General features: G+C 43.8%; 1 protein-coding gene across 2 annotated transcripts in view; it reads right to left on the reverse strand.

Moving 5' to 3' along the window:
- Positions 1-12,404, reverse strand: part of PTPN18 (protein tyrosine phosphatase non-receptor type 18) — an 80,531-nt gene that overhangs the window by 20,503 nt on the left and 47,624 nt on the right. The gene's annotated exons all lie outside the window — the stretch shown is intronic.

Consider the following 12,404-nt stretch of genomic DNA (forward strand, 5'->3'; position numbering starts at 1 on the left):
TGCACTGGTGTGTAAAGTTTGCATTGGAAAAGTAAAGTTCCAGCCACTGCCCATTCCCAGTGATTGAGGTATTCAAATATAACTCTGTGTGGTCCACTACACTAATATGCAGCTAACCGCTGTCCCAGCGTTGTCTGGAAGAGGCCTAGCGGTGTCTTGGCTGAGGTTATGCGCTTCCTTTGCAGAGGAGTTTGGTAGAGCCACCGTGACAAGTGCCATTTCTACTCCCGCCATCTCCTCAGTGTTGTGCCTCGTGGCTTGGTTGCTGCAGGGCACCACACAGGAGATACCCAGGTTTTACCAGCATGCTCCATAGCCCTATTTACAGGGATACAGGGGAATATACATCTCCTGTATATAGTGATATGGAGCATGCTGGTATAACCTGGGTATCCCCTGTATATAAATATACATGTACAGCTGGTATAGGTTATACATCCTGTATATAGTGATATGAAGCATGCTGGTATAACCTGGGTATGTCCTGTATATAATTATATATGACCAGCTGGTATTAGTTATACATCCTGTATATAGTGATATGGAGCATGCTGGTATAACCTGGGTATGTCCTGTATATAATTATATATGTACAGCTCGTATAACCTGGGTATCTCCTGCATATAATGATATGAAACATGCTGGTATAACCTGGGCATCTCCTGTATATAATTATATATGTACAGCTGGTATAAGTTATACATCCTGTATATAGTGATATGGAGCATGCTGGTATAACATGGGTATCTCCTGTATATAATTATATATGTACAGCTGGTATAAGTTATACATCCTGTATATAGTGATATGGAGCATGCTGCTATAACCTGGGTATCTCCTGTATATAATTATATATGTACAGCTGGTATAAGTTACACATCTCCTGTATATAGTGATATGGAGCATGCTGCTATAACCTGGGTATCTCCTGTATATAATTATATATGTACAGCTGGTATAACCTGGGTATGTCCTGTATATAATTATATATGACCAGCTGGTATTAGTTATACATCTCCTGTATATAGTAATATGGAGCATGCTGGTATAACCTGGGTATCTCCTGTATATAATTATATACATACAGCTGGTATAAGTTATACATCCTGTATATAGTGATATGGAGCATGCTGGTATAACCTGGGGATCTCCTGTATATAATTATATACATACAGCTGGTATAAGTTATACATCCTGTATATAGTGATATGGAGCATGCTGGTATAACCTGGGGATCTCCTGTATATAATTATATACATACAGCTGGTATAAGTTATACATCCTGTATATAGTGATATGGAGCATGCTGGTATAACCTGGGGATCTCCTGTATATAATTATATACATACAGCTGGTATAAGTTATACATCCTGTATATAGTGATATGGAGCATGCTGGTATAAGCTGGGGATCTCCTGTATATAATTATATATGTACAGCTGGTATAAGTTATATATCCTGTATATAGTGATATGGAGCATGCTGGTATAACCTGGGGATCACCTTATATAATTATATATGTACAGCTGCTATAAGTAATATCTCCTGTATATAGTGATATGGAGCATGCTGGTATAACCTGGGTATCTCCTGTATATAATTATATATGTACAGCTGGTATAAGTTATACATCTCCTGTATATAGTGATATGGAGCATGCTGGTATGACCTGGGGATCTCCTGTATATAATTATATATGTACAGCTGGTATAAGTTATACATCTCCTGTATATAGTGATATGGAGCATGCTGGTATAACCTGGGCATCTCCTGTATATAATTATATATGTACAGCTGGTATAAGTTATGCATCCCCTGTATATAGTGATATGGAGCATGCTGGTATAACCTGGGTATCTCCTGTATATAATTATATATGTACAGCTGGTATTAGTTATACATCTCCTGTATATAGTGATATGGAGCATGCTGGTATAACCTGGGGATCTCCTGTATATAATTATATATGTACAGCTGGTATAAGTTATACATCTCCTGTATATAGTGATATGGAGCATGCTGGTATAACCTGGGTATCTCCTGTATATAATTATATATGTACAGCTGGTATATGTTATACATCCTGTATATAGTGTTATGGAGCATGCTGATATAACCTGGGTATCTCCTGTATATAATTATATATGTACAGCTGGTATTAGTTATACATCTCCTGTATATAGTGATATGGAGCATGCTGGTATAACCTGGGTATCTCCTGTATATAATTATATATGTACAGCTGGTATAAGTTATACATCTCCTGTATATAGTGATATGGAGCATGCTGGTATAACCTGGGGATCTCATGTATATAATTATATATGTACAGCTGGTATAAGTAATATATCCTGTATATAGTGATATGGAGCATGCTGCTATAACCTGGGTATCTCCTGTATATAATTATATATGTACAGCTGGTATATGTTATACATCCTGTATATAGTGTTATGGAGCATGCTGATATAACCTGGGTATCTCCTGTATATAATTATATATGTACAGCTGGTATAGGTAATACATCCTGTATATAGTGATATGGAGCATGCTGGTATAACCTGGGTATCTCCTGTATATAATTATATATGTACAGCTGGTATAGGTAATACATCCTGTATATAGTGATATGGAGCATGCTGGTATACGCTGGCCTTGTTTATATCAGCAGGTTGATAACAGGATGTATAACTTACAGCAGCTGTACATATATCATTTTATATAAAAAATACCCAGTTTTAGGGTGACTGCCCATTAGCGTTTGTGAATTTGCTGCATTTCTTTCCAGATGTCTATGGGGCTTTCTAATGTTAAAAACGCATCGCAGCAAAATCGCAATTTTGCGCGATGGGATTTTAACATTGACAAGTCCCATAGACATCTGGAGAAAAAAACGCTGGGAATTTCGCAGTGAAAAAGATCTGTAGGGGGTGGGTCCCCTTAGATGGTCTCACATCTGCCCCGGGGGATTCTGCTTTCCTGCTTTGTTCAGGGAGCAGGTAAGGGGAATCCCATGGCTGAACGTATCTGTCTCTGAATGGAACCGAACAGCACTGGATGGGCTCCACTGACTATAATGGGGTCCGCCCACTTTCCGCCCAGCTGCCCGGCCTTTAGACGGAAGAAAAAGTCTGTCATGCAATTTAAATAAAACCAATGCATTGTTTGAATCCACACGTGGTCTTTCAGAGCGGATGAAGTATTTGATGTGATTTTAATTGTGGTTCAAAAATACAACAAAAAACATGAACACAGCAAGGCCTCATGTCCACGGGCGGGTCGGGCTCCGTGAGCGGAAGCCCTGCCGTGGGATCCCACCGTGCCCACAGCATAAGGACATTACTTACCAGTACGGATGCGTGCGGGTCGTCTGTCTACTCCTCTGTGCATATGGAAGGGCGCGCCAGCATGTGGGTGTGCCCGCTGGACGGTAGTTCCCCGCACATTGCGCAGCGGAGATTTGTTTTTTAAATCTCCTGCTTTTCCGTGGGATCCACTGAACACCCACAGTGACAGTTCTGGGTGAACGGCTTCCATTGACTTTAATGGGAGCTGTCCCTGCGGGATCTGCGGTAAAATGGCGCATGCTGCGATTTGTTTTCCTAACCAGAAGGTCCCAAAACAAATCCACATGCTTTAATTAAGCTGCGGATACCAATGATTTTCAATGGGGCGGCTTGAACTCCAGATCATCCACACGAGTTCCCCACGCAGATCCCGGAATTCAAACCCACCCATGGACATGAGTCTATTGGCCGGCTGCACACATTCTGCAGCGGAATCCCAGCACAGTTTTTTTTTTAATCCATGCTTTTCCCGTGCCGTTGGTGGGTGGTGACGCCAGTGCCTGCGACCTTTTCGTAATGTCATTGCAGATGGGCCACCGTTCAGACAACTTACATTGACTTTAATGGAGGCCATCCGTGCGGAATCTGCACTAGAATAGAGCATGCTGCGATTTCTCCTCTGCGAGCAGAAAAACGCAATTCATTTCTACTCGTTTACAGGAAAAAGCAGTTTCCGATAGCACGCCATGGGTGGTACTCGCTGTGGAGTCCAGAGGCGGATGCCTGCTCTGGATTCCGCAATGCATATCCGGACTTGTGCAGCCGGCTTTAGGCTAATTTTAGGGTCCACATCGTGTTACGGGAATGGAGTTTGTAGTTCTGTAGCTTGGCTCAGATGGCCTCTGGGTAAACCATTGCCTTTAAGCAAACTGATGGTTATTGTGAGCATCTCCATGAGCCTCGAGTCCATTCCAATCCTGGTTATTGTGTAGACAGACCGGCGCTCCAAAGTGATTTCAGAAATGATCTCGGCTGCTCTGGGAATGTGAGCTGCAGGAGGGTTATCCTTTACGCAAGGGATTTGCAGATGTTAGTTGTTTCCGCCAAATTCCTGTTCTAGTGTGAGAATATACGTTTAAAGCCAAGAATGTAAGTACTCATATACCTTGAGGTAAGTAGCCATGTCCTGACCAGCCCATCTATGTACAGTAATAACACCTCTTGGGCAGTGAGGCACCAGAACCTGCCTGTTAGGGCGTAGAAACAAGTGACTAATCGTATTGGGGACCTCTGTATGGGTACGGGCACAGATGGACTTTTGTACCCGGACTCCTGAGCCTGATGTGGGTCAATGTGGTGACCATACAGACCATTTATGTAGACACATTCCGAGGTTGGTGAAGCTCTTCCTAAGTGCTTGCTGGAGATACTTACCTGGATGCTGAATCTTCTCTGAGAGATACATGATCAGCAAGCAGACGAGAATCTCCAGCAAGTAGTGAGGAGGAGCTTCCCCAACCTCGGAACGTGCGTACATGCTGGGTGTAGTCACTGAATAGATGCTGCGTCATATACAGGCTCAGCTAATTCTATTTCGTCTGGAGGTCGCACCACACACCCAAAAAACTTTTTTTGTAATTGTCTGTATGGTAAAAATGTTCACCCAGTGGGGTGTCACATTATTTGGAGAGGGGTTACCTTCTACAGTTAGAGATGCCTTCGCTGGGTCTCTGTAACCGATCTCTAAATTACTACCCCTTAAGAAGAGAACATAGTGTCCAAGTTCATATCTCCATATTGCCCCCACCACTTTTTTCCCCACTACTATACTTTAATGTGCATGCAGGGGCATAACTCTAGGAGGTCCTGATCCTGGATCCTGAGGGAACCCAAAGGGTCCTATGGCAACATAAGATGAGATCAGTGCTATGAAGGACAGGTGATGGGTTGGGTTTGCACACAGCAGCTTCAAGCAGTGGAAAAAGATCAAAATACCATTTAAATCCACATCGATGAAATCCACAACTGCAACGTGTCGCTCTGCATTAGCCTTTTTCAAGGTGATAGTTTTCAGTACTTTTTGACTTAGTTTCTGTTCTTAGGTGGCCGCCCTCCCTTCAGTGATCCCAAAAGCAGTTGTACACCACTGCTGTACTTGATGCAAACTCTGGGCAGGGCAAACTGGGCAATCGCCTAGAGGCCCAATGCCTAAAAGGGCTCCCTGCTCTAGCAGTCCTGTTCAGATGTTTCTTCATGGAAGGGAGTAGTAATAGTGTCCCCCACATGGGCCTCAGTAGTAATAGTGTCCCCACAGTGGCCTCAGTAGTAATAGTGCCCCTTATATTAGCCCCAGTAGTAATAGTGACCCCAGAGTGGCATCAGTTGTAATAGTGCCCTCTATGTGTGTATTAATAGTGACCCCACAGTGGCCTTAGTAGTAATAGTGTCCCCACAGTGGCCTTAGTAGTAATAGTGACCCCACAGTGGCCTTAGTAGTAATAGTGTCCCCACATGGGCCTCAGTAGTAATAGTGACCCCACAGTGGCCTTAGTAGTAATAGTGTCCCCACAGTGGTCTTAGTAGTAATAGTGTCCCTAACAGTGGCCTTAGTAGTAATAGTGTCCCCCACATGGGCCTCAGTAGTAATAGTGTCCCCACAGTGGTCTTAGTAGTAATAGTGTCCCCCACATGCGCCCCAGTAGTAATAGTGTCCCCACAGTGGCCTTAGTAGTAATAGTGTCCCCACAGTGGTCTTAGTAGTAATAGTGTCCCCACATGGGCCTCAGTAGTAATAGTGTCCCCACAGTGGTCTTAGTAGTAATAGTGTCCCCACAGTGGTCTTAGTAGTAATAGTGTCCCCCACATGGGCCTCAGTAGTGATAGTGTCCCCCATAGTGGCCTTAGTAGTAATAGTGTCCCCCACATGGGCCTCAGTAGTAATAGTGTCCCCACAGTGGCCTTAGTAGTAATAGTGTCCCCACAGTGGTCTTAGTAGTAATAGTGTCCCCACAGTGGTCTTAGTAGTAATAGTGTCCCCACAGTGGCCTTAGTAGTAATAGTGTCCCCCACATGGGCCTCAGTAGTAATAGTGTCCCCACAGTGGTCTTAGTAGTAATAGTGTCCCCCACATGGGCCTTAGTAGTAATAGTGTCCCCACAGTGGCCTTAGTAGTAATAGTGTCCCCACAGTGGTCTTAGTAATAACAGTGTCCCCCAAAGCGGACTATCTTACCCCAGGCTGATATGCTTATCTCTCCACGAACCCTTCGCTTAATGCATGGTTTCCCTTTTTTTCGGAACTTAAAACATTTTGAAAAGATTCAGCAAAAGTATGTAGCCATGTCATGTATTTAGTGTTTTATGGATTATGCCTTTCCTCTACATTTACCATATGAAGTGTTGGATATAAAAATCTGTATTCTACATTAAATTATCATATATTTGCATTTTTCTTATCAATTACCTCAGGCTGGTATAAGACCTTTTGTCCCGAGCCACAAACCCTGAAAATACCTCTGCTTATGGCCGCCTGCACACGGTCCCGGTACTGAGCTTATACTCAGCCGTCCGGCGTCTTCTCTCTCTGCACATGCGCCATGCAGAGCTGGCGCGTCAGCGTGACGTTTCTGGGCGGGCCTCTGCAAGGCTCACACAGAAATAGGACGTGCCGCCATTTGTTTACCGCGCACGTTTTCACGCGTTCAGATCGCAGCCGTCTGCACAGGACTTTCCGCCGGTGTGCAGGAGGCCTATTGCTTCTCCAACCATCACCTTAATGTATCATTGCTCCTTTTCAGATCTTATAACATTCTGTAAATACATATCATGTAATTATCGCCTTATTGGTTACGCCCTCCTCTATTCACCACATGAAGTGCTGGACACAAATCTGTGGTTTAGATCAGCTGATGATATTCGTCTGATCAATGAGGTTATTAAGCATGTATCAATGATATATTCGTTAGTCTTTCTGTTTGCTGGAATACTGATGATGTTTATTGCTGTTATGTATCTACATTTCTGTTGTTCTGCAACCACTTTTATTATATTTTACCCTTTTCCTCTCGTTCGTTCACATCCAGCTGTTTTGTGTTTGAGAAAGGAGCCTCAAGAGTTCTGAAACGCGTTGCACTACCTTGGGTCCGTCTAATAGAATACTATTCACGTCATCACTGAGGTGTCTTCCACCTTATTTAAGGAGACATTGATCTCAATTAGACCTCTCTCTTTGTGGTCTCGTTAACCAAGGCTTATGATAGGTGGTTTTGCAGGTTACCCTGAGCGCAGGATGTTTTTTCTTTCTTTTACTTCCCTTTCTATGGGGGCCAATTTGGCTTCCCAGTCCTTTCTCCATGCATGCTCTCATCTGATGTCCCTGCTACGACACAGGGTCTCCTCTATCTGTACCACTCTGACTGCTCCACATACTGCAAAGCACTACAGGTCCATTTGGCTACAATACACAGAGGCGCTGTCCAGGCCATCACACCTTTGCTCTGCCTATGTCAGTAGTAATAGTGACCCCACATTGGCCTCAGTATTAAAGGTGTCCCCCACAGTGGCTCCAGGAGTAATAGTGTCCCCTATATATCGGCCCCTGTATTAATAATGACCCTACAGTGGCCTCAGTAGTAATAGTGTCCACCCACAGTGGCATCAGTAGTAATAGTGCCCCTATGTCAGTAGTAATAGTAGCCCCCATAGCAGCCCCAGTAGTAATAGAGTCCCCCACAGTGGCCTCAGTAGTAAAAGTGTCCCCCACTGTGGTATTAGTAGTAATAATGTGCCCTATATCAGCCCCAGTAATATTAGTGTCCCCTACATCAGCAGTAATAGTGTTCCCCACAGTGGCCTCAGTAGTTATAGTGTTATTTACAACAGTAGTAAGAGTGTACCCCAAGGTGGCCCCAGTCTAAATAGTGTCCCCTATATCAGCCCCAGGAGTAATAGTGACCCCACATTGGCCTCAGTATTAAAGGTGTCCCCCCACAGTGGCTTCAGTAGTAATAGTGTCCCCTATATATCAGCCCCTGTATTAATAATGACCCTACAGTGGCCTCAGTAGTAATAGTGTCCCCCCACAGTGACATCAGTAGTAATAGTGCCCCTATGTCAGTAGTAATAGTAGCCCCCATAGCGGCCCCAGTAGTAATAGAGTCCCCCACAGTGGCCCCAGTAGTAATAAAACCCAACTGGCCTCAGTAGTAATAGTCTCCCCCATAGTGGCCTCAGTAGCATAAGTGTCTCCTATATCACCCCCAGTAGTAATAGTAACCCCCATAGTGGCTTCAATAGTAATAGTGATCCTTATATTTGCCCACATAGTAACAGTGACACTTATATTAGTGTCAGTAGTAATAGTGACCCCAGTAGTAATAATGACCCTTATATTAGCCTTAGTACTAATAGTGACCCCCACAGTGACCCCAGTAGTAATAGTGTCCCTTATATTAGTCCAAGTAGTAATAGTCTCCCTATATCAGCCCCAGTATTAATAGAGACCCCCACAGTAGTGCCAGTCGTAATAGTGTACCCCACAGTGGCCTCAGCAGTAATACTGTCCCCCACAGTGGCCTCAGTAGTAATAGTGTCCCCTACATCAGTAGTAATAGTGTCCCCCACAGTGGCCTCAGTAGTAACAGTGTCCCCCACAGTAGTCTTAGTAGTAATAGTTTCCCCCATATCAACCCTGGTAGTAATAGTGACCCCCACACTGGCGTTAGTGGTAATAGTGTCCCCCCACAGTGGCATCAATAGTAATAGTTTCCCCAGCAGTGACCCCAGTAGTAATATTTTCCCCTATGTTAGTAGAATCATAGAATAGTAGAGTGGGAAGGGACCTCCAGGGTCATAGGGGCCAACCCCCTGCTCAGTGCAGCATTCACTAAATCATCCCAGATAGATATTTATCCAGCCTTTATTTCGGGGTACCCAGAACTGGACACAGTATTCCAGATGAAGTCTGCCTAAGATAGAGTAAAGGGGGATAATTACTAGAGTTGAGCGAACATGCTCATCCGAGCTTGATGCTCGTTCGAGTATTAGCATATTTGATGGTGATCGTTACCCGAGCAAGTACCACGCGGTGTTCGACCCCTCCCCGCATTACCACTTCCTGCTGTGACGTGCCAGTGTGCGCACGTCCACAGCAGTATGTGGCTGGCTGGGGGGGAGAGAGAGAGACAGAGAGAGAGAGAGAGAGAGAGAGAGAGAGAAGAAAAAAAAAAGCTCGGCACCCAGCGGGTCCAATACAAAAATGCTCGAGCTCTCGAATATTACGAAATGCTCGACTCGAATAACGAGCACCCGAGCATTTTGGTACTCGCTCATATCCAATAATTATCTCATGTGATCTAGACTCTATGCTTCTCTTAATACATCCCAGAATTGTGTTTGGCTTTTTGGCTGCTGCATCACATTGTTGACTCATGTTCAGTCTATGATCTATTAGTATACCCAAGTCTTTATCACATGTGCTGCTGCTTAGCCCAGTTCCTCCCATTCTGTATGTGCTTTTTTCATTTCTCTTGCCCAGATGTAGGACTTTGCATTTCTCCTTGTTAAATACCATTCTGTTAGTCGCCGACCACTGTACAAGCTTTTCTAGATCTTTTTGAATCCTCTCTCTCTTCCCCAGTGTTGGCTCTCCCTCCTAGCTTTGTGTCGTCACATTTGATCAGTTTCCCACAATTCCCTCCTCCAGATCATTTATAACAATGTTGGCCAACACTGGGCCTAGGACAGAGCCTTGTGGTCCCCACTTGATACATTCTTCCACTTGGATGTGCAGCCATTTATGACCACTCTTTGAGTACGATCACTCAGCCAGTTGTGAATCCACCTAACAGTTGCCTTGTCAATCCCAGATTTGGTCATTTCATCAATAAGTCTGCTATGAGATACTTTGTCAAATGCTTTACTAAAGCCAAGATATACTATATCCACCGCATTTCCCTGATCAACCCAGTCGGTGATTCTGTCATAGAAGGAAATTAGATTCTTCTGGCATGACTTGTTTGTTACAAACCCATGCTGGCTCTTGTCTATTACTCCATTCTCACCCAAGTACTTGTATACATGCTGTTTAATAATTTGTCCAAAGATCTTTCCCGGTATAGAAGTCAGGCTCACAGGCCTGTAGTTTCCTGGATCCACTTTCTTCCCTTTTTTGAAGATAGGGACAACATTTGCCCTTTTCCAATCTTCTGGGACTTCTCCTGTTCTCCAGGAATTGTCACAGATTATGGCGAGGGGTTCAGAAATTACCTCCGCTGCTTCCTTTAGTATCCTAGGATGTAATTCATCTGGACATTGGGACTTAAATTCATGTAAGTTAGCTAAGCGTTCCCTCACCATCTCTCTGTTTATAGATAGTCTGCATTCTTTTATTCCCCCAATAGCACAGAGAAGATTAGTTGATGTTCCATTTGCTTTGAGAGAAGATGACAGATACAAAATAAGAATTTAACCAATTCACCATTTTTATCTTGTAAGCATCCAATGGCATCTTTGACTTTTCTTTTGACATACTCTACTCTCACAGCTCCTCAACGTATGCCCTGTTTCTGGAGTCACCCTATGGGATGCTGCATAGAGAGATGGGAGAAAGTCCTCCGGCGTTCGTGGAGGCCTGGGAGAGGGAGGTTGGAAGGCAGCTTCCCAGGGGTTACTGGCAGAAAGTACAAAACAGAAAGTCTCACCTCGTTTTATCCATATGTGTTCACTGCATATAATCTTCAGATGGAGGAAGAAGTATACTCACGTCCGAAAAAGCCACTCGATCAGGTGGTCTATGTTATGAAATTGCATCCAAAGAGACGGGAACTCGGACTTTCAGTGAATAAAAAACTCCTCTTTATTAGAAAGTGTGCTCTATACGATCATTAACATGGAGGATGTGTTTCAGCTCGGTCTGAGCCTTGATCACCTCATTACTGGCAGAAAGCCTTTACACTAATACATAAGGGGACTTCCTTCTCCAGACCCCAGTAACTCAATTACAAAATTCTGTCACGATTGTACAGAACCCCAGAACACTTACACAGGATGTTTGCTCAGTCCGCTCCTTTGTGCTGGAGATGTTCTAGGGGCTTGGGCAATATGTTTCATATTTGGTGGGAATGCCCTTGCGTAGCCACCCTTTGTTTGGACCTTGAGGGTCTTTACAATGACATATGTGGCCTATCTGAGGTGGCTCTGTTATTCATGTACCCGGGGCTCATTTTCACTGTAAAGAAGGGACTGTTAAGGTTTTTTGTCCAGGCTGTCAGGCATGTCATTTCCAGATTGTACTAGAATCCATTGGGTAGAAGCAATCAATACCCTTGTGCATTACGATGAGATGAGAGTGGATGAGGAGATGACTATTGCGGGATTCTACGCTTTATGGCAACCTTAGTTAGGCTTCAGGTCATCCCCTAAACTTGGAGAGTGGGTGTCTTCGGAATCGGCCACATCTTAGGATCCACACCTCCTCCTTCTCACTTTAGGGGTCTGGTGACCACGTGTCTCTCTGGCCTCTTTCCTGACTTTTCCCATTTCTTCTAACCTCGTCCCTATGAGGGGCGGCTTTCACTATATTTATCCTCGTGACTCATCTCTTCCTTTTGTCTCACTCTCCCACCTTCTTCCCTTATCCCAAGTTTTAGAGTTTCTTTTATAGGATTAGATGTAACCCTGTTTAATTATTTAATTTTCAGAAAATATCTAATAGAGGAGTCATTCTGGAATGCTCACAACGGTTGTTCAGCTGTTATATTCTGATATTGTTATTTTGGGTTCATAATCCTGCTTGTTGCATAACCATATACTAATGTCATCATTGTCTTGATTCCTTTGCCTCAATATGAAAAATCTAGTTGTGACCCCTTTACTTTTCCTATTTCCGACATAAAAAATGCTCATGCCAAATTTCACGCTTGTATGACAACTGGAAGCTACATTACATAGGGGTGCACTTACTTTTGCACTTAGCATTGAATACTCAAGTTGGGAACAACTTACTTTTCCTGTTTAGAACCTAAAGAATGCTCGTGCGAAATTTTGTGTTGGTACGACACCGGGAAGATAGAGAATTGATGGCGAGTCAGTCAGTCAGGGACTCAGTCTGTAAGTTAGT

Source organism: Eleutherodactylus coqui, chromosome 10, assembly GCF_035609145.1.
Source record: "Eleutherodactylus coqui strain aEleCoq1 chromosome 10, aEleCoq1.hap1, whole genome shotgun sequence".
NCBI classification, from domain to species: domain Eukaryota; kingdom Metazoa; phylum Chordata; class Amphibia; order Anura; family Eleutherodactylidae; genus Eleutherodactylus; species Eleutherodactylus coqui.